Below are 24,412 nucleotides of genomic sequence, written 5' to 3' on the forward strand. Positions count from 1 at the left end.
CATGCAAACTCTATACATACAACAACTAAGCACAGAATACAAGGTATTAGATATATGTGGCAGTAATGTTAAGTACACTACCACCATGCCACTCCCCTGTTACGTTATGTTTTCCTAATTTAATACATGTCACAGATTATTACCGCATTGTTAAAATGTTTAATTAATAACTACTCATGAACCATGCCAGAGGATTTGTGTAAAGTTAACTAAATGTATTGTTAGAAATTTGGTAATATAAACAATATGCCAAAAAATCTTATTTTGCTCTTTTCTTTGTATGGTGCTGTGTTTTTATTTGTAAGATTCATGTTTTTATTTACTCAGTCTGATTATTTTGAATATATGTATATACGGACCCTACGTTGCCTTTCTCTTTGTGTTTATTGACGGGTCATTACATAGTAAAAATGTTGCAGGTTGGAAAAATTAAAAAGAAAAACAAAAAGAACTAAAAAAAAGCATGCAGTTCCAAATTACTAAGTTGCAGACTGACACAGAATTGCTTGCTGAATGTGAACTGTGATCCATGCTGTTACCTTGCCTTCAATGTGGTGCATAAAACCCCATAACCAGTCCAGCTAAGGGGAAACTCTGCTAGGCTGAGGAAGTCTTTATGGTGATGTTCCTCATAGTCTTGTAAAAGAGCACATTTGAATGAAGGCTCACGTGAACCCTGTTACTCCTCTGTAACTTAAAATAAAGGAAAGACACATTCTCTTATTCAAAACTTCAGTTTGATAATTCAGTGGTGTTCAAATAATGCAATTTTTCCTTTTTAAAACTGTAAAATTAAAATTAAGCAAATTGTATTTACTTTAATTTGATTATATATTAGGAAAATAAATAAATAATAAATGTACAAGGGATAAATGCAAAAATATTAAAAGCATATTCCAAAGCTATACAACATTTATTGTTTTGAAAAAATAAAAATTAAGATTTTATTAAAATCAAACAAGGGTTTATTTGCAAACAGAATGACGATCTCCTAAAGTTAAAAATAAGTTACATAAAAAATGTGACATAGTCCAAATTCAAATCTAACAGTTTATATAAGTGTTGGAAATTTGTCGTGCATAGTGGTTGGAGCCTAGCTACCTCCTTGATCCAGTGTCTTATGTTTTAGTACCACGTGAAGTAGTTGTCTGTGTTATCATTCAATGTTCTTGTGTCTGTATGGGTTTTTTTTCCTCCCAGGGGCTTTTTTTTCCTCCCAGGGGCTTTGATTTTTTCCTTAACCTAACAAATACATACGTGTTAGATGAACTGAGGATTCTAAATTGGCCCAGTATGGGTGTGAGTATGCATGGGCCATGTGGATTGGCACCCTATAGAAGATTAGTTTCCTGCCTAGCTCTAAATTTTGCTGGGTTAGGTTCCAGGCCCCTATGTTGTTGGGTTAGGCTGATTTGAGAATGTTAAATGAGAATTACAGTATGTACAGTGTGATGTAGAAAATGAGAAACAACATATGCATACTTTGTTCAGAATTATATGAACAGCTACTCTTCATGATTCTGGTGTCTTCTTATAAATTCTTTAATCAAGCTGAATTTTGGTGCAGTTATAAAACTTCCACAGACTGTTTTCAGAAACATGTTAGAACCCCAATTTCAATACATAAATAGATGTAAACAGGGGTTGGTCTTCTCGTCCGTAAAATATTTTGTACAATGGATGCAGAACTCTGATATTCCTTATGCTTTTTCATGTAGTATGTGCGATGAATATGTGCATGAATCAATATTAACAAATTAGTTTTTAGTTACATATGAGTTAATATGGAATGTAGGAATGCAAATAATCAGCTGAGCTGAAAAAAATTTGCTAATTGCGAATATACTTGTATACAGTATATGCAGTTGTTTTTATCACCAGTTGTGTGTTTTATATATATATATATATATATATATATATATATATATATATATATATATATATATATATATATATATATATACAGTATATATAGATAGATAGATCTGTAAGAATTGTTGTAATGCAGTACATGGTTATAAGTGATAGCTCAGTTGTTAATACTGCTGCCAGATAGCCTGCTTGTGAGGGGCATAAATAATCTCCCTAAGTCTGTACTGATTTTCTCCTGCAGGTACTCCAGATTTTACATACATCCCAAAGACGTGCATTTGTAGTTAAATAGTGGCTCTAAACAGACCTGATGTGTTCAAGTTTGCTCAGCGGTGGACTTTGAACCCAGGTGCTCGTCAACTCCTTACAAATCCATATGGGTTTGCATTAAGCAGGTTTCGAAAATTAATGGATACATTATTTTTTAGCATACGTGCAATTTATAACACGTTTTGTAAGCAATAATGACGACATAATGTCAAAATTGATTTAATGATGGTACTTGTCATTAACGGCAGTGACAGTACTTAACTTAGAGAAGCTACCGAAGATAAGAAGAAAGGTAAGATTTTAAAAAATCGTACATTGTGAGATTGCTTAAGGAGTAAGATAAATTTGCAAATGCAACACAAATGGTCTCGTGCGCAATAAACACCAATAAACATTGCAAAGGAAGCAAATGCTAGCTCCATAACGCAAAATAAACTCGACGAATCTCCCCCGTACATATATTATTTGAAATTCAAATAGGTGCTGAGAAAAACGAAGTTGCTGTTTACAAGGGTTCAAAGTATTTAAAAGAGCAAATTATTGATTTACACAGCACGTACCATTGCGGTGCAGGGAAATTTGCCAACAGTCTCAAAGACCCTTTTTTCCTTTAAAAACTTCAGCTCCCAAAAAACGGCAAGCTGCCACTTCAGTGATACCGGAAGCACAAGAAATTGCCGTCCGTGGCCCAGCAAACATTTTTTTTAACAAATGAACGCCAAAAACCCACAGTGTTGCAGAATAATTTTAAAATAACGGGATTATCGCTGCCCAGGCCTCTTCGGGTCCTTTTCAGCCAGGTATGGCGTACAGATCTTGAAGAAGACTGGTGTCCGACCGCGGAGTTTTTCCTCTGTTGTTTTTATCAGTTATTTTTCTGGTTTTAAAAGAAAAAGCAAACACTAAGGGGACAGATGGGAGCCGCTGAATATCCGTGTGCGCGGTGCAGAGCAAAAACAAGGGGCTCTCACAGTAAGTTGCCGGGGATTGGGAACTGCTTTCGGGCAGCAACAGGTTTGCAGTGTTTGAGGACTTTGCTGTGCCGGCCTCCGTCCCATGGGAGAGGGAATAGGGAAGGCGGATAAAAAGGGAGAGAGTGAGAGAGAGAGACATCCTACACTCTTGTGAACAGATTAAAAATCACTACAGCGCTTCCCGGCACAACGACAAAGGCAAAGAAAAAACGCAGCAAGTACCCAGCGGCAAGTGACTCGCAGCTTAGCCGAGCCACAGTATTCTGTGTGAAAAGTCAACAAAAATGACAAAAATATGTACAGGAATTCCTAATATACGAAATTGCAGACTGATTTTTATGCCCGGCAAAAGGGAAAAGACAGCCGCTGAAAGAAAATAGAGAGTAGGTGAGTGTTTAAAAAGTGTAGCAGACAGATGGCAAGGCAAGTTTGAAGAAGAAAAAAATCACAATTTGCGAGAAACAAAACATTAATAGCAAACGAGCAAGAAGATAAGGGGGGGGGGGGGGGCAGAGAGATAAATCACTTAGATGTCACATACATAGTAATCCCAATTACAGAGGCGAGCAGAAAAGGCAGGGCGTAGCGGGATAAGGAGCACCAAGTGGTATATATAATGAAGAGCGAAAGAAAGTGGCAAGATCAGGTAGTGTGAAGTCAAAACCGTTAAGAAACGGAAGAATGGTGTGCCACGTTACAAGCTTGTTGTCTGCATGGTCTCCATGAAAGGATAACAGATGATTTGGTTGATCAGAGTTAATATTTTAAGTAATATGTGAGAAAATAAAAATTGATTGTTTCATGGCATTGCAGTAATTCACACATTCACGCTTGCAACAGTTGAGGACAATGCAGCCATACTTCCACCCCCACTATCACACATACATTAACGCTGTAATAGGGGACTCGTACATTATAACCAGTTATTGTATTTGAAAGTGTCGAAAAGCCTGTTAAGTTATTTTTATAGACAATACATTTTAGTAAAGAATTGCTACGTCATATTTTTAAACAATGAGCGCAGGTGTTTGCTCGTACGCAATAACAATAGAAAGGTATGAAAGACGTCATACCATAGATCAAAAATAATGGGTCATACTAAATTAAGAAGTATAACTTGCATGATATCATAGATTTATTCTGAATTAACTAGTCTAACATAGGAATACATTACAATAAAAGATGTGGTTATAAAGATTTTGCAAGATCGGTCCCTACATAACCGTAGCCTAAATCCTCTCAAGTCAGTGGTTTAGGTCACTTCCGATGGCACTTGTAATGAAAACGTGTGCATGACATTTTAAAATAAACAAACAAATAAACAACAGTGCTAAAACACATTTACTAATCAATGTACTTAGGTTACTAGAGAATTGCCTGTGAATAAAACGGCATGTGGTTTTATTTTAACGTAGCTTTCAGTAATAAATAGTTTTTACTGTTAACTGCGGGGTGTCTGTGTGTAAAGACCCATTTTCGATATATAATTAAGGAGGTGTTATTTTTAAGCTTAGTTTGCAAGTACTATTATGTGCAAAATACAATAATCCATTATAAAGCTTAATAAAGTAACATAAGGAAGAAGCCTTTTCTTTCTGGTTAAGTGACAAAAGTTGATCGGCGACGTGATACTAAGGACATATATACTCGCTTAGAACGAGTAAATTAACAGTCACATCAGTCCCTTTATCAAGGTGTTTTAAGGCTGTTTATGAGAGTATGTGAAGATAATAAAAACAACATGCTACAGCCTCATTTTCATTTTGGATGTAAACAGTTGAGTTGGACATGCTACTACAATTCACTTTTTGGTAGAAGGACTGACCCACACTGTAGAAAAAGTTGGGGGGGGGGGGGGGGGGGAGGAGGTCAGTACTTGGGAGTCATTGGTGAAATTACGTTAGTATAATTTTTGGAGTCCGACTACAAAGCATCGCGGAAAATTGACCATTAAAAAAAAACATTTAATTACATCAAAGAATTTAAAACGTCTTACCATATTGCTTTGTTAACAGAAATTAAAACACCAGGAGGTCTGTACTAGCTTGTAAATAATGACTGCTCACTAGTCAGCACACACTGTAGCCATGTCTAAAACTAAACTTTTCCATGCTTTAAAAATATATCAGTCTAAGGTTAAATTGGAACCATATAAATTACAATTTGACATTTTTATTTATCTATGCAGTGTTTAAAGTAGGTCATAGTAGAAACCTTGAATTTAATAAGACCAATAAAATAAAATAAGAAAATGCAATAATAGCGTCAAAATAACGTTATGCATCTGCCGAATGTAAGGTTGTTTTTTGTTTTATTTGTACTTCTTCACTGTCTCATGTGTATTCATCTACTAGAATTGTTAAAAAAATCGAAATGATTTACTTTAACAACTTGCTAAACAACGTTTCCTGACTAAATCTTACCAAATGGTATCTGATTTGCGTACAAACGCCCACATATCCTGTAGATTTAGTTTTCTCAATTAGCTTGATGCTAATGTCTTTGAACGGGGGCTGCAGCCAGAACGCCGGGGAAAGTCCCACGCGCACAGGAGAAGAACGTACAAACACAAGACAGACTGACAGGTGGACATAAAGCGACACCGCTGGAAATCTAATCAGGCGCCTCTGACACCGTGTTAGCTGATCATCACTATTATCACCGTTATTGGTAGTGTTATTACTACTGGGGAAAAATCATATCACTTAATAAAAATGTACTGAACTGAGCTTTTCTGATTTTTAGGAATAAGTAGTTTTGTGACGTGTACAGAGCACAGAAATTACTTCTATAATTGTTGGGTTCGCCAGTGTTTTATTTTTGCATTTGCCACTGTTCTGAAGTGTTAAATATGTGCCTTTATTTTACTGTAGCCATCCATATCAGATGACATCTTGGTTTCTGTTATTTGCTGAGTTGATCCAGTGCCGTTTGATGCGGGCTTCGGAAAATAATGGAAAAAAGTTCATATGAACAGCCAGTAGTACCGTTATTTGATTTTACGCGGTGGTGATTATGGGGGTATATTTGGGATGACATACATTTGAGAATCGTTTCTAGTGAATCAGTTCGAATAACTGATAAAAAGCATCCTGTTTTTTGGAAGCCTTAGTGTTAACGCAAAAACATTCTACATGACATATATTGTAATACGCACTTTTTAATGGTGCATTGTTAAATATACATTTAAGTGATTGCATCGTCATTGGAATCATGTTAGGACCCTCAGTTTAACTTATTTATTAAGAGACTACAAAGCTCTTTATTTTTGCTACTTATTTTAAGGTTGCCTTGTTTTTAAAGCACGATGCTATTAATATTTCAGTAAAAATGGGAGTCAGTTTGTGCTGCACGCTACTTTAATATACTTACTCCAAACTCTGTTGATATCATTAGTACACGCCGTGCATTAATGACAACAATTGTAGAATTTCCTTCCTTGGGGGATTCCGGCACTTCCAGTAGGTTGATATGTAGGAGATTGTGTTCGTGAAATTGTTTAAACGTGTTACCGTGACTGTAAACATATAAAATACAAGTTCGGGATGAAATATACACATTGCCTATTTCTGTCAACCACTCTCACTAAAAATATTTACAAAACAATAAAGATAATAAGAACGGACCTTCAGAAGAAGTCAAGAGTGCACATTTCCAAAAAAGAAATCTGGTTGCTGAGTCAATTTTTAAAAGACATTTTTTAAAAAGCAATATTAAAAACAGGTTCAAATTTTCAGAATTCTTAACTTAAAACATAACATGACCAGTGTTAGGGTCACCCAGGTTCGTATTAACTCCGATCTAATATGTTAAGGAATGCAACTTTCAGCTCCTGAACGAGAACCGGAAGCAGTTATTTTTAAGGCAACTTCCTTTTTGTGCGCAGATAGAGCATTTCGGGGGCTGCCTGAAGTACGTACGTTAGCTTTGAGCGGAGCAGCGAACAAGGCCGGCCATTGTTTAGTAGTGCACGGGTGCCTGATGCAGTTTACACCAGGGCTAGCAGTGGACGTGGCTGTCTAGTTCGGGTTGATGTGATGGACTTGTTATCACTTGTGAGCTGGCTTAAAGAACATCATTAATCCACTTAATGTAAATATGAAAACTGTTGAATTGTATTATGTAGGGTATTCGAGTATTACCAAAAATAAAACAGACAAAGTACATGGTCTGGAATAGTTTATACTATGTGCAGAGACCCCCTTCGACCCCCTTCCCTGTAGTCATGGGACTTGTCATTCTCGCCCTACGAATTCTTGTCGACTGTATGAAATGTATGGAAGCTGGCAACGTCTATTATCAACTTTCTATCAAAAAAAGTTGCCCCGAAAGTGTGCGACACCAATAAAATACAAAAATCAAACGAGCACTTGTGTTTTGTATGTCAAATTGCACTCCATTTTTAACTGAACAAATGGTGATAGGAACTGCTCAAGTGATTCAAGTTTTCGAATCGTAAAAATTCAGGATTCAAATGAACACTACAGCTGTTACATTTTTCATAATAAATCCGAAATATGATGGAAGAAAAGTTGGACCTTCAGCTGAGGGATGTCATTGTGTGTTTATGGCTTAGCATGAAACTAAAAGCTTAAACTTAACACAGAATGAAAAGATTTATTGAATCAATTTGATATTGCATTCCATGCATTTGGAGTTCCATTAGAAGAAAGAGCAAGGTTTGTGCCTGGCCCAACGGCCTACGTTTGGACTGATTATTCCAGATATAAATAACTTACATATTCGGTTTAATTTTGGGCAGTTTGAATTACCTTAATTAATTTTATTTTTTAGCAGTTTCTCTTCTGTTGCGAACTGCGTTTGAGTTTACACCATTATATCCAGAAGGCATGACTGGAATAAGAATTATGTCAACACTGTGTACAAAGAAGACTACGCTGTATTCAGACAAGTGGGAGCTCACACTTTATTTGTGCGTAAACTAAAAACTTTGGGGATAAGGCTGACATTTGTGAAAATAATATTTTTGCATTATGCCTTAAATATTGCAGATATGTTTTAAAATTTTGGACTTCGGGGTCAAATAACTGTTGCATATTCATTAAGACTTAATTAGAGCAGATTTTACAATTAATTGATTAAATTAGGCGCTTCTTCTTGCACATTTAAAGACTTTCGGCACGATATGTGCGTGTAGCAAGGCTATACCTCACTACACAAAGCGTCAAACTAGAGAAGACACGACACCATGTATTGGCTAGTTGTTTGATTAAGCTAATTTACTTGCAAGAGCTGGTGCGTATATAAATTTACGAATATACAGACCAGAAATGTCACAAATGGCGATTTGTTTTAAAACGGATTTCAGCTTAGTCTGAAAGAACACAAGGTAATCGCGCTAACCATTTGCTTTCGCGGAACGTGGTAATTGCAGGCGCGTGTTATCCAATCAGGACGCATAACTTTCGAAGTACATTTAATAAAGTGTGATAATGGACGATCAGGAGGCAATTACAAGCTCTGAAAATTAAGCCTAAAGGGGAATACAAGAAAGTTGTGTTACTGTAAGGTTGCCTGCACCTCATTACCCGTCAGAAAACAAAACAAAAAAGTAGTTCGGAATCCTATCCCATCATATACATCTTTATAGATTAACAGTTAAACGTCCTTCAGAAGCATGCTAAACTGTTTAAGTGCACTGCCAACTCTTCCGTCTCAGACGGTGTTTCAGGAGTGTGTTAGCTGTAGACTGCATCACGCATGGAAGCTGCATGTGCAAAGGCTAGGTGAATGTCTTAAACTTCCAATTTCCCGGTCTGTTTAATGTCACAGTAGAATAACGGGTAGACAACACCCGAATTATACCTTCATTTACACTAAAAGGACAGAACAGCATAAAATACAATAACAACACTTCGCTATGCAAAATTATTATTATCAAGTGATCTACGATACTGCTGTTTCTTTCTTACTGTATTTGGATGGTGCCTGCATAAATCCGTTTTATTACGTAGCTCGTCCCTAATGGGATATCTGGATGAGTCTTGGGTTGTTATCGAGGATCATACCAATCAATATGAAGCATTATGTGATTATAGCAATTAGAAATGTTCAAATTAAGAAATAAAGTGCATGCTTCGTTTAAAGTGGCGGAGACGCAAAGATTCGATACAGCTAAACTTTGCGCCTCACAGCGCATGTGCATTTTTTTTTTTTGGTCCGTCTATAGTGTTTTTGACGTTGCCTGTGGCCGCAGGTCTGTCCACACGTACAGTAATACTTTGAATCAGACCAATGTTAAACTATTTATTGTTTCCTAATGGCATACCATGACTGATTCTAATATTCAAAGAATTGTTTTTAATTGTATTTAAGATATGTTTATGAAAAATACACAGATGTCGCTATATTCAACATATTTTAAATAAAAACTTGTTTTGATATATCCAATAACTATTGTAAAAAATGAAAGAACTACATATCTGGTAACTGAAATCGAATTATTGAAGCGTTAATTATAGTTAACAATTTCGAGGACTGAAATCCTGAAATACATTTTAATTTGGTTATTTATGCCTGTTTTGGAATTAAACTTTATGTTTAAACAAAGCCTGTCTTTTCTCGAGCTCTTAACACCGCCTTCTTCTCCTACTCTTAATCTGTCCTTAAAAACTGAATTTTTCGTTTAGTTAACAGCAACCATATACACTATAAGTAAAATTTAAATTAAAAAGGCTTTTTATCATAATGAATAAACGAAAAAGAAAGTTTAGTAAAGGTTAACTAATCGTTGAACCTGTTAATCCTATACTTTAAGTCCTTTGCTTTGTGTCATCTTCTCCCTATAAGAATAATTTCATCAAATTTCACATTTACTAGCGACCACAAGTTTATTTATCTTAACAAGGCATAAGCGATTTCACTGTTATTTCCGTTGTGTACGTTTTATTAATCATTTATTTTTTATACAGACATTCAGAATCTAGAAATTTCATTTAAAATGCTCAATATATGAATTTTTATAACTTGTGGAACCTCAAAGTATTGCTTTATTCTCTCGTGCCTTTGCGTAAACCTGCAGTTCTAACGAATAAACAGAAGTTTTATATTTATTTGTTTATTTACGAGCAACTCACATTTAACTAATGTGTGTAACATACTGAGCTTTTTGATTCAAATTCGTTACAATTGCGATCTCTCGTTCTGTGTGTTTATTTCCACCAACCCCCCAAGTCTTCCTTTCAGATAAAAGAGCCGATTTTTTTCCTTCAACAGTTATCGATTATACATTAAACCATTAACTTGATGTATGCATCTTTTAGAATCATCATGTTAGCCGTTATTTCAAGCACGTTGGAAAGTGAAAGGTGATCTCTACCTCGAAGGTCAAAGTTTCATCCTGTGCCCTGGCACGTTTCCCGATAGCCTCTTGTGCCAAGGCAGCTTTCTGAAGCACTGGCTCTGGAAATTAATGGATGGGAACATTTTATCTGACGAAAAGATTCCGATGCTCAACAGTAATACTTGTCAAGATTTTATTTATTTTATTAACATAATATTAGGTCATAAGTAATGGGCTTGTCCTGCGAGAAAAGATTTTCTGTGAAACGTGCTTTGGAAAAAATGTGAAATAATCGAACACGAAAAAAATATGAAGTAAAACTAAAATAATCATGAATGTTTATTTAATGAATGCACGTGTACAACTGCTTTATCAAAATTAACATTTTTGCAATATACAGAGTACACGAGAATGTTCTTATTAGAAAATTAAACTTAACATGTTCGACCGAAATTGATGCTATTTGTTCGGCACTTAAATGTAATGTTAAATTCATTAAGTGATTTTTTTCACTTTCTTATTGTAGCGTTTTTCTGCACAGAATTAAAAATAAATAAATACAAAAATTAAACACCGTGACAAACATCGGGTGGTTTACAGTTACATTCTGTGCAGTTTAAATATTAAAAACGAAATTATTATTCACGACTACTACAGAAAAATGTCATTTACTCTGTAATGTCTCATTTAAATTAAATTCCGTAAAGATGTTTAACAGAACTTTTACTGACTGACTAAAGAGCTGACTTACCTGTTGTGCTGCTTTCAAAGCTGGTGTTTATTACGAAATTCAAGTTTTACAGATTCAATTAATTCAGTTGACATTTTTGTTTACAGTTTATTGAACAAATACATTTTAGAAATATTGGAAGGACAGAGGAGGGAAGGCCTTTATAATATGTGAATTGGGTTAAAACGACACACGCGGCATTTTAGGAAGAGTACCGTGAATGTCATGTAACCTGTAGAGTCTCCTCAAATTGAATTTAATTTGATACTTGAGAACGTGCACTTTGATTAAAAAAAAAAAGTTATATGAGCGTCCTTTTCCTTGGACCTTTTAGCTCCAACCCACTTTTTTTTTTTATTTACCTCCTTTTGCACGATAATACGCCGATTTATTCTGTTTCTTTTCAGCTTAATTGTACAATTTTATGTTATTTTACAAGAAACAAAAGAGTTTTACATGTTAACCTAGAACAATTCTTTTGGGTTCAATTTACATTAATGAAGTAATGACTCCCGGAAGCCCCTTGAACTTTCTCCAATTTGAATTACAGAAGTGAAGAATCTTAAACATTCGTCATAAAGGCAACGCGTGTCTTCTGAGGCTTATGGACCGATTCTCGCTAGACAATACAATGTAAAGTTTTTGCCATATATTTTATTGTCCTGTGCATGCAAAGTAGGTGCTGTATATTCAGGGGTAAGGGATGCAGTGGCCTTTATTTTGAATTTAAGTGGTGGAGTTTGTTTTATTTAAATTTTAAGATTCAAGTCCACAAATGGAAATAAAGCAGAAAAAAGGAAACTCCTAAAGATTAAATTTGATGGGATATGTAATTTTTAGTTACACTGTCATTCATCATTTTGACAGCGGTGGACCACAGTTGTATAAAAGATTTTACTTTCGTTTCTTTCCCGGATCGTCTAAACTTAAGCAGTAAAAATACTGAAATGCATCAAGATACATCTTATTTTATTGGAAACCATTTACAGTTCATTCAGGCTGTTTTAATCAACTGTTTTAATTTTAGCTCATTAGTTCTTTCATTTTAAACAAGACGTTTACATGTACATGTACAGCAAAAAAAAAAAAAAAAAACTTGCCACATTCAAGTAAAATTAAAAGTCATCTGTCAAGAAGCACCAATGTACCTTACAAATTATGAAAGTCCATACAATTTACTGGACAGTGTGGTCAGTGGTGACTAAGGCTTTGAACCTTAAAGTCCTGAGTGAATGACTTTATCTGCATGTGCTCCATGTACTTTCATATGAATATTATATGCCGGACAGGTACTGGATTGTGATAATGTATCCTTTAACAGGTTAAAAACCCAGTGACAATCTATGCCATAGATAGCAGTATCATTAACCTTGCGCCGTATTGTCACCGTGGTTTCCCGGTTATCGGGTTGTTTGTGAGACCTTTAACTGTCCCGCTAGGTGTGACCGTTTCTGGTCTGGGCTATTCAAGCGGCCTACAGTACACAGAGAGGAATACCTTCAGTTCGGCAAATAGATGGATTAGCAGATGTCCGAAACCGAAGCGTAACAAATAAACTACACTGGTGTTTTGAGGCTTTCCTCAAAATCTAGTTTAAGAAATTTTATCTCAGTCCATGAAGTATGTGCACTTTCGCATGCAACCATTTTGGACTGTTTCCTTTTTGGATTAACATTCCTGTTAATATTCACTTTTAATATAAACATAATTTTACTCGGCAGATGCGGCGATAAGAAGTGCGATCAAAAGTACAATTAGTTTACTTCTGTGGGAACAGATCCATCCCAATCTGGTGTATTTTTCGCAGCACCCTCATTCAGAGTCAGGTTACTGAATAAATTGAACATATTCCCTCCTTTTTTTCTTGGGAGTTTATTTGGCTGTGCATTTGTGAGTCTTCGTTACAATGCAGGAACAAAACTGATAGGTCTGCCATGCGAGGTGAAGGTTAAAATGAAAGTCTTAGAATAATCATCTTGTTGTAAGTAAAGAAAACTATAATAAAAAAATCTCAAAAGAAAAAACAGTAATTGAAAAATACTAGTCAATGAAAGTTGTGAGCAGGCAAGCAAGAAGGGTTTGCGCGATCTGGTCTTTTATAGTACACTCTATTTCATTATTTTAATAATTTTATAATCCTCCAAAGATAGATAATCAAAACGAAACAACACAATTATCCCCAATTTACTTTCAGTAAACCACGATGCACGAAAATGAAAAGTTATAGTGAAGCGGCCAAGGTGTGGGACTATAAAACACAGGGTAGCGGGTTCATGTCGTTCATGTCCTGTACTGATTACCTGAGTGACTGTGAAAAAACACTAAACATATCACATTATTAAAAAACGAAAACAATTGTACTGGATACTCTGGCACTGTATTCACCATAAAATGCGCTATATAACATGAGAAGGACCGATTCGCACGAACCCCATGAAATGCGCTTCATGACCTACTTACTTAACATATCAATACATATATTTTGAACACTTTGAACAATCGTGAAATTAAATTAGCCACACTAGGTATAACTTTTTAAAAGATTAGTTACATTTTGTGGTTATTCTGTCCATTTTTAATTGTTTAGCAGTTTGTTTTAAGCAGTACTCATTTTTTCGCAACGCTCAACAGCAAAACTACAATATCGAACATTTTAGAGCTTCTTTTAATTATTTATTAATTGCTCTGATTTCTGAAACTATGAAGTTATGTATACTCCTAACCAGAGCCTCGTCTGCACAGTAAAGAACAGCTAAGAGCGCCCTGTTGAAAAAGTAGAGTTTTTAAGCTTTCCGCTGATTAATGACGAATGTCATACACCAACTAGGACGAGTCTGCAATGGCCTCATAAATAAATGTCTCACTGCTTTAATTGAGTGAAAATGTATTTGCTCATCAAAACTCCTTCTGAACAAACTACTTTGTCATGTCCGCTTAAATACTTTTCTGTGATGGCGCTCACAAAGTAAAGAACGCTTCTTAACAAAGAGTATCTTCTATGAAGCCTGTTGAAGAAGGATATCAGAAATTATGAAATAGGGAAACGAACGAGTCTGAGGCCATATGAAATGACTGACGCTTTAGGTCCTGAACGTAGGATTTGTATAGAGCAGAATATCCGCCTGTTTGTGAATCACCCCCATCTATGGATGAGACTACTACTTAAACTTGTTGATAACTAAAATAACTTGCTGGGGTAGAGTCAGTCACTCTTTACTTTGTATAGCGCCTTTCACTGACGCCATGATCGCAAGACACACTCAAAAGACTAATTGCATAAAGGAGGTTCATAAAGCTTTTCATCGAATAGAGGAGGGGGCTTGTTAAAGACGTGATTCTGAAATGGAAACGCGCCTCTTTAAATTTGAGAATTTGCACCCTCTGGATTAGATTATTTGGGGAGTGAAAGTTAGCATACATGTTGTAGGGCATCCGAAAAGAGACACTCAAAGAAGTGCACAAAGCCGTCGCGAGTAGTTCAGTGTAAAGTGGAGACACGGGCAGTGCCCGCATAAAGCCGTCTTTCTATTGAGAGGCGATCGCTCCGCTCTTTAGGTTAAAGCAGCTTTAGCGAAGCCGCCCGCTGGTTTGAATGTAGCCAGTGCCAACTCCCGCCAGGCAGACATAAGCTTTCCTTTCCCAATTGCGTGTTTGTGTTCATTTTAACCCTCCCGGTCCAGTGCCACTGCATTCATTATTATCTTCGAACGGAAGGAAATGCAGCCTCATCTTGAATGACATCTGATTTAATGTGGACCCTCTATACCCTGTTGGCACGTAAACTATCGCTAATATGTGGAAAGAGTGCGTACTGCAAAGATGCAACGCGTGCGCCGTTGAAAAAGAAGAAAACAGACACCTAAATGCATCTTTTGTAGCACGAAAAGCTGTTAATTCTAACTGCTGAATACCGCTACTACCAAATTAGCAGCGCTATTCTGGAAAAAAGAGATACGAAAGGAACACCAGTTACCCGTAGGCCTTATTCTGATCGGAAAATTTAGCGTTATAAGACCTTTACCGTCCATTGCCCCAATCACAACCTCGGGCTTTTTTATGTGTCATTTGGCGGTGTCCGCATTCTTTGATAGGACGTTGAAAGACTAGTGTTTAGGAGTATATTGGTTCATTAATGGTACTTTACTGGGTTGTGTGGTTCCGTTGCTCGACACAGGATCATTTAATTCTGGGAAGGATTCCTTGCATGTGAAATTGTGAAATGTTTTAGACTTTTAAAGCGTTCATAATTTGTGAAGAAAGCACAAGTCTTTAATGTAGCCTAGCAGGATAGGAACAGATCAAGAACACCTGAAGTTAGCTTGATTTATTGTATGCAGTGAGAGTCCTTTTAAAATCAGGAATTCACTGGTATTTCACAAATCTGTTATCTATTTATGGAACCTATTATGGATCTAAATAAATGCCTTCTGGAACCTTCTTGTGAACGGTTTGGTATCCCCATGGCTTCGCTCCGAAGAACCACTTTGCCCGCTTTATTTTTAAGAAGTATAGAACAGGTGAGCAAACCCCTTAATTGAACTAACCGCATAAGTGAACACCTTAAACACTGTCAATGAACCTGGGTGATTTTTTTTTTAAATACTGCCACTCCTTGTCCGTTATCGTGATCGCAGGTCCAGGGCTTTTCTTTAGTGACCATCAACGCAAGGTGTCATTGTATTGTTTATACATTCACATACTCAAATACGCGTGTGTACATTCGTGATTGAACGACTAGTAAATTAACACACATTCTTTAAGTCGCACAGTTAGGACTAAGTTGTGCAAATAGCTTTGCCCTCTTTCATATTAACACTGTACACTTTGGTTTGTGTTGTTCTTCTTTGAACCATTGCTTAACATACCACCATTTTATTCTGGGAACGGTTCCTTGCGTATGAAATTGGTTCTTTGGGCTTTTAAAGGGTTCCCAAACACAGATATCTTTAATGTCCAGTGGGCTACTTAGCAGGATACTATCAAGTCAAGAAAGCCTGAACTTAGCCAGTGTTATGCAATGAGAGTCCTTTTAAAATCAGGAACGCACTGGTATTTCACAAATTTGTCATAAGTTATGTATGGGACCTGTTACAGATCTAAATAAAAGTTCTTTATGGAACCTTCATTTGGATGGTTCTTTTGGGAACCAAAAATGGTTCCTCCATGACATCTGTGAAGAACTGTTCTGGTACCTTTATTTTTAAGAGTTTATTCAGGGGCCTCGCAGTTATGCTGACTTATTTCATTTTTTTATTTGAGTGGTAAAGTGACTAAAGCAGAGTTTGGCGCTGAGAAAGCGGTAGTGCTGAACAAACAACTTATTTTGTGTAGAAATAATTTAATTGTACTCTGTATGTTGCAACATAATGGGTGCCATCTCGAACTACTTAACAAATATATTACTTTTCTTTCGCTTATTTTTGCAACTTAAGAAGGTAACTGGCACAGTATGTGATTAGTTAGGACTGTCTCGCAACTAGTGCTCTTTCGGAAAAGTTGTGATATTTATTCGTCGAACAGCATATTCGTATCCCAACTGTCTCATTATAAAACGGAGGCGACACGTGATAATCCATTAACATAAGTTATCATACATGAACTAATTCACCCATTGCACTGTGAAAATAGATTTTATACTCTTTCTTGTCTTGCTGGACTTGTCTTTCGGAATCTACCATCTTTAACACTGACTTGAGTCATTCCATCGCTTCAAGCATTTTACGGAGATTTCACTGATGGAAGCTGCGGTTAAAACAAATAAGTCAAGTATCTTTTTACCCAGTGTGTTCTCTTTCTCGTCTTCTTTTTTGACTAAGCAGCAGCTTTATTTTCGTATTCGAATGCATTTTGCCTTATTGATTTGACTAAGCACTCTTGTCAATCATTTTTATGTGTGTATTTTTATGAAAACGTCCACTCACAGATAATTAAATCTCATCATAGTCACAGTTTTCATATAATTCAAATTTCGATTGTCACCATCTTATTACGCTTAAAATAATGGAAATGTTACATTTGTAAAGCATAAGTGAACACGCAAGATAAAAAATATCTAAAGCAAGTTCAAAGTTTGTTTCAGAAACCCTAACAAACCATGCTAGATCGCTATGTTCATGGATTGTTTTCTATAGACGACTGTGTGGTGCAACTGAAACGCGGCGTTGTTGGGCTGCAGTCAGCGGGTAAACACAACTGAGGATTTGCGTATGCTTGACAAACCAAAACCCTTTAAGTATAATGCTAATGGACATTTTGTTTTTCTTTTTAGATTCCTCAGGCTATCATTTTTAGTGTACGTTCGTGGGACATTATGAACTGTACTGCATTGCTGAGGAAATGTTTCTTAACGTTTCCCGGTAACAAACTTTCCACTGTCTCATTGATATGCTGTTGCGATAGTGACGCAGAAAACCTCCTTACCCTTGTTGAACTACAATAATGAGCGGAGATTTTAGCAAATGTTGTTGATTGCGATGCACATAGCGCTTAGGCACAGACTGAATATTGAAACCTTAGTTTAGGCAACCTCTTAAGTAATTAATACATTTGAAAACACTTTAAAATTAAACTTAAAATATCCCCTTCCATCTATTTTTTTGCGTTATATGCACTTGAGCAGAACTTGTATCAAGTAACACAACGGTTAGGGTAAGAGAAAGACACATCATGGATGCTGGGATGCTAAATACTGAAATGCACTCATTCACATTTCGACAATTTAGAGCAACCAGTCATGATCTTTTATTGTCCTCTCACAGATGTAGGAAACTGGAGTCACCAAACAAATTATAAACACTAGTTTGACAATCGGGAACTGGACAAGGTTGTATACACAAAAACTTAAATGTCCTGCGCTGACGAGAACTTGTCATCTTTTCTCAATATATGAGAGCCTGTGTGGTGCTTGCTGAATTGTACGCGAAGTCATCTCGATCAGCAGACATTGTCGAGTATTAAATACAGTCTTAAAGTAATGCTACAGTATAATTGTATTTAGTTATTTTAATTATACAGGGAAAAGTAGCATTGGCCACTTCAGAAGATTAACTTTTTAAGACATCGTCATCTCTTCGCTATTTGTGTTCGGACTTCATCCGTCTTTCCGTCCTCCTATCACCCGCTTATCCAGGTCAGGATGGCAGGGCAGCTGGAGCCAATCCAAGGAATTCACGGTGCGCCAGGCGGATGCGCTATTTCTTTTTTAATATAGCGCGTGGGAATTGTTTCCTCAAAATTTATATAGCCCCATTTAAATTATTAAATATGTGACAATTTAATTTTGGTACGAATACGTTTTCATGTGCACGTTTAGATATTTTGTCAGCAATTGTTGTTGTTATGTTTTTATATTTAGTTGAGAATATGTTTTTGATGTGTTATTATGACATGCTTCCATTTTCCAGAGTTATGTAGCTGATGAATTTTAATAAACGTTTAGTCAATTTTATGGTAAGGTAACGACATTATTCAGGTGAAAGTTCTACTTTTATACAATTTTTGGAAACCGTTTGAAACAAATTTTGGAGTAAAGATGGAGTGAAAAGAACATTTAAGCGAAATGTTTATATGAATATATGAATTTTCGGAAGTAAGCAACTTTTTGGTTCAGTTACAGGGAGGAGGAGTGCCTGAGTTTTTGGTTTTCGTTTATTCGTACCAAAGTAGTCTTCAATACACATATCATGCTTTGATTTTACATCAAGCAGTGCTCGATAACGATGTCACAGATGTACAAAATCAATCAATAGCTTAAATGAAAGACCAGAAGATGCTGAATTTTGTTCCAAAAAAAGTTTGCATTTCTAAACAGGGTAACACAACAGTTCACTCCGTGTTGATTTGAAGATGACACGAGAATCGGCCCCGGGCACCGCGTGGCTTTCTATCCCTGCACCCTGCTTTCATTCCAGTGGTGTTCATTTTAGGTTCTCATTCTGGATCCTCACACTGTTGATAACGTTCACTGCTGATGTGAGATTGTCCTGTGACAGACTGGCGTTCCTTCGAGGGTTGTTCTTGACTTGTATCGCTGATGTCGAGATCGACAGGCTACCTTTAACCCTGTGATTGGATTTAATGGTGCAATTCACCATCTTTGTTCGCAGTTTCACTTTTAATACTGCGTTTAAATGCTTATGTTCTGAAGTGTACGTTTTGCTACGCTAGCGAGCTTGTCAATATTGTTATAGGTAGCAGACTATATAAAGTATGCTTAATGCTTCCTTGTCTGTTATTATATACCGTACAGATCTGGGTTTTGCGTAACGTTGTAAAGCCTATTGCGCGTTTGGCAGGACTTTTCCAAACCTGCCATTGACATTCTAAACCCATTCCATCTTGTAAAATGGAGTTTCAATTGGAGCGGTCTTTGCCTCGGTAAATATACGCAGAATTGAGTGTATGTGTGTCCTAGTTATTAAGTGTCTTACACTTGTGAATTTGAATTGAATTTGAATTTGAATTTCTCCTTGGGATTAATAAAGTATCTATCTATCTATCTATCTATCTATCTATCTATCTATCTATCTATCTATCTATCTATCTATCTATCTATCTATCTATCTATCTATAGGAACAAACTGCTAAAACATATAGGAAGATCTCCTAAACGCTCTCCACCGCACATTTCTATTAAGAAGAAAACACATTACCAATCAGTGCCGATTGGTACTGAATAAAATGATTCTACAATTATAATGGTTACTCTGGTGGGAAAAAGCATATGGCGTGTATTTTAAAACATATTCAGAAACTGAGATAAGTCCAGCAAGAACCCACTTGAATCAATTTAAATCTATTAAAAGAATTAAGACAACAGTCCCTAGTGATTTCTGACCTCTTTTGTGATAGCTGTCATCAGAGTAGTGTTTCCAAATTCTGTCTAAAACTATATTGCTAATACAATCTAAATAAGCATATTAATAACTGATATTTTGCAAATGCTACACAGTCAGTCACTGACATGATTTGAACTTAGCCTTTCAGAGCTGTGATAAAACCCTGTAAACACAATGCACCAGACTACCTGAAGTGTAGTGAGTGAATGCAGTGTAGTGTAGTAGATGGCCCACTTCATTGTTTCGACTTGCTTTGTGTTCAAGGTTATAAGCAGTGGTCCTTCGTGAGCCTCATTAAACAGGTCTAAAATGACTGGATAGGAAATTACACTTACACACCCCTTCTAAAATATTTTTAACATATTTATAATTTGTCTTAAACAGGGGTGAGAGGAAAAGGTGAATTCTGGGAATTTATCTATCCATAAATCCATTATTTTTTTCTATAGCCTGTAATTAAGCACAGGGTTAAACACAGTTAGTTGAGGTTTAATGGAAGAATCCACAAAGGTTCACCACACATCTTTACCTTACAAATAAAAATCAAGTTACCTTCCTAGACCTTAAACAAGGAGTGCCTTCTGTCATACAAATATCTATTTTCAAATGTATGGAATTGAAAATTGATCCAGGCCTTTACTGAGCTTCTAATAATTCTTTAATAATAATAATTCTTTGCATTTATATAGCGCTTTTCTCACTACTCAAAATGCTCAGCAATTGCAGGTTAAGGGCCTTGCTGAAGGGCCCAACAGAACAAAGTCCTTTTTGGTATTTACGGAATTCGAACCGGCAACCTTCCGATTACCAGTGCAGATCCCTAGCCTCAGAGCCACCACTCTGTCCGTTCTAAGTCAAATACACTTGCCCCACAGGAAGGAAGAGTCCAACTCAGCAGCCCTGGTTACAAGGCTGGAAGTGGAAGGCCACTGAAGCTCACACAAGCCAATTTTGAGTCGCCAATTAAGCTACCCACCTAACCTGCACATCTGCACAGCCACTCAGTCAGTGGCCGGCTGCAGGATTCAAATACCCCCCGGACGTTGTATCAGTGAGGCAGCAACACTAACCACTGCACCACCATGCCACCTCTCAGTTACCATAACATTGTGTTTCAGTTGTTATGAATACCATGGGCTTATGTTTATACACAATAACCTCTTGTGGCTAAGCTGATTTAAACAATAGTTATGAAATATTCATGTTTATATTTTTCCAATGCAGCACTTTTTTCCCCAAAGTATAAGACCGCAGTATGCTATAACCAGAGTCTGAAGTATGTACAAGCATTGCATATTCATATAACTTTAAATTAGCAACTGTTGGCTTAAAGTGTTTATTTCTGGTGTTACTCTGGAAACGAATGAGGGTGAACACTTATATGTAATTTAAACTTGTCATTAAACCAAATTCAGAATTCAGTTGAAACAGATACTCTTTAAAAAATAAAAAGGCCAACTTTGCATCACAAGAAAGAAATGTGAATGAAATGAATAGTTTGTGCAACAATAAAATGACATAGGCAAAAAAAGACTCTAAACAAATAAATATTTAGGGAAACTGAAAGAAAGATGGGTTCAAAAAGAGCTATGTTTTATATAGGTAGTTAGGTATGACACTGTATTTAAAGAGATGGAAAGGTAATAATTATTTATTTGAGATTTATAGTGTCAAACACTATTTTAAATTAGACAGATATGGAAGGGCAGTGCATAAAAAATATAAACATGCTTCATATAGACATAGACAGATAGATAGTAGACTTTTTATAATATGGGGTGGGTCCTCTTTGAGAAATACTATACATTTAACAACCTACCCACCCACCCATCCACCCATCCATCCATCCATCATCCATACACACTTTATTGTGATCAGGGTCGCAGGGAAGATGGAGCCTAACCCAGCAAGCATAGGGCACAAGGCAGGAGCAAATCCTGGACAGGGCGCCAGTCCATCACACTGTGAACACAAAGATACATATACACTACCACCAATTTAGAACTGGTTTCTTGGGCTGTAGGAGGGAATTGCAGCACCTGGAACTCTACCCAGAAACAGCCCTGCAAGCATTTTTTGCAAACATAAAAACGCCATGTCCTGAGGGCCTGGGACTTGAACCCCAGCCTCCTTATTACAAGGCAACCGTGCTAACACAGCACCACTGTGCTGCTCAATCTAACTGTCTATAATGTATATAAATGTGCTGTAAGCACAAGTGCACCCAACTGTTTGGTTTAAAGGGTTATTAAAAAAGAAAAAATACCAACTGCCACCCCCATCCACCACTCCACCACACACTTCGCCTGCAGGCTTCCTGATCCAGTCCAAATTTCTTCACTGTATTTACACTCTCATCTTTTATTGAGCATCATGGTTTCATTATAAATTGCAAGCTAAAGCTGAATTTAATTGAGCTTAAATGTGAAAACTTGGCCTGCGGAAATTTGCATATTTCTAACTATTTTTTATGTATTTGTTTGTTTAATTGGATTGAAGAATATATGTTAAAATGTTTTCATGACAGAGCTCTCTAATTCTTCTCCCCGACTACTGGACTGACATCTCATATGCTGCTTTCAGGGGGCTTCCTGCAATCCGTCCCAAAGCGGACCTTGCCATAATAATCTTGTTTTCTGGCAGGTCATGAAAGAGAGTTGAATGAAGCCTGCAAGACAAACTGCAGGCCGCTGGGTCCTCCTTTGTGATCCACTGCCCTCCTTTACACAAGAGACAGAGAAAGTGGAATAGCTGCCTGGGCTAAGTGACAGGGTCTCCGTCTGTCTTTGGCAGACATATCCAACCTTGTTTTCTCTTTAGGAAGAAGAATATAGAGTGATGTGCTTCTGTTGGAAGACTTGTTACATCTTTATGAATGGATTTACAATATAGAATTGTGAAGGTCCTCACCATGTTCTACCCCCAGACAGCAGCAGTCAGTCAGTCGTGTTGGTGTGTAAATTATGAACTACAGACCTTTGTTGAATGACTTGCCTGAAATACAGGGAAATTCTAGAAAAATGAATTGAAATACCTAATGTTTATTCCTACACTGGTGTGTTTTACAGCATTCACACTGCTACCCCTGTGCTTTGTCTATAGATTTACTCTTCTTCTTCTCCTTTGCCCTTAACCTTGCTCTTTGAGGCCAGCTAACTGTAGAAACCAGGCTTGCCAGCAAACCCCTGGGCTTTTACTCTACATAACTGGTCTTCCTGAACATGTGTTCAGTAGGGAAGGCTTGGCTGTTCAGTACTGCCAGGCTCCTACACGCCATGGCGTCATGAATATTCATTCCCGCTCCCACTCGACAGCAACACTTGGTGAGGCACATGGCTGGCCAGCTGTTCAGGCAGAGATGGGCATCTGTGTGCTAGGCAGCAGGCGGCCAGGCGGGTGGGCACAGCAACACCTGTGGATTAACCCTCTCAGAACTGATGCTGACAGATTGGTGAACATTGTCTAGCTCCAGTTAGTGTGGTCCCAGAATCCCCTGGGTGATTCACACTTTCATTGGCAGCAAACCCAACATGCTTCTCATCGATTATCACAGGTGCTGTAAGGAAGAAATGCCTGCTCCACCTTAAAGGGCAGCACTATTCTGAGTGATTGAAGCATTCCCCTTAGATTCATATGCAGTGGTCATCTACACTAAATGTATGAATATCAGAGGTCTCAAAGACCTCCAGACATATCTCTTCAAGCCTCTTTTTAGCACTCAAGGGACAAAGATTTTAGAACCTTTCACCTTTTGAACAAATCCAGGCAAATAACCAAGGGCTAAAACGTAATAATTTTAAGGCGAGCAGCTGTTAAAGAATTATTTCCACTTGCTCCGTAAGTTTGTTGTGTCCTTTGCGAACTGAAAAGAACAAATTGTGTTCTCCTTGTCAACTAACATATGTAGTCAATCGATGACAGGCCAGGTCTTTGCCTTCTGGGACCAGATAGGGAATGCAAAAGAACAATTGTCAAATTAGTCAGCATGTTCCATAATTCCATGTAAAACAGGTACTGGTGCTATAGAGAATATACTTGTTTTTGTTTTGCAGTATGTGTTTCTATGCACCTATATATGTACAGTGTATACTGTACATACTGTATATGCTACATATTTATTTAAATCTTAGGCCATCCAAGAAGATTATTTTTAAAATTAGTTTTCTGGGGAGTAAGTGTTTATTTGTTTGTCAACATATAATATAATGTTAAATACAAATAAACACTGATTTGATCAAAAATAACAAGAATTTTTTTGTCTTTTCCATATCTTGTGAGATGCCTAGAAAAATAAAGCTTTATTTTCCAAACCTGTCCTCAAGGCATTCCATCCTTTTTACCTGTCTGTTCAATTCCACCAGCAGCACCCCTGACTTAAGATAAAGAGGAAGTGATTAGCCAGACAAGGTATGATGGTGGTGCAGTT

General features: G+C 36.9%; 1 long non-coding RNA gene across 3 annotated transcripts in view; it reads left to right on the forward strand.

Annotated features, from left to right (window-relative positions):
- The first annotated feature begins 2,802 nt into the window (after nt 1-2,802).
- Nucleotides 2,803-24,412, forward strand: part of LOC127526120 (uncharacterized) — a 160,921-nt gene continuing 139,311 nt past the window's right edge. Inside the window, exon 1 of one of the 3 annotated variants that reach the window (XR_007933740.1) lies at nt 2,803-2,942. This is a non-coding gene — a long non-coding RNA (uncharacterized LOC127526120). The remainder of the gene's footprint in view (nt 2,943-24,412) is intronic. The other 2 variants (XR_007933741.1, XR_007933739.1) reach the window with 2 other exon arrangements.

The sequence above is a fragment of the Erpetoichthys calabaricus genome, chromosome 17 (genome assembly GCF_900747795.2).
Source record: "Erpetoichthys calabaricus chromosome 17, fErpCal1.3, whole genome shotgun sequence".
NCBI lineage: Eukaryota > Metazoa > Chordata > Cladistia > Polypteriformes > Polypteridae > Erpetoichthys > Erpetoichthys calabaricus.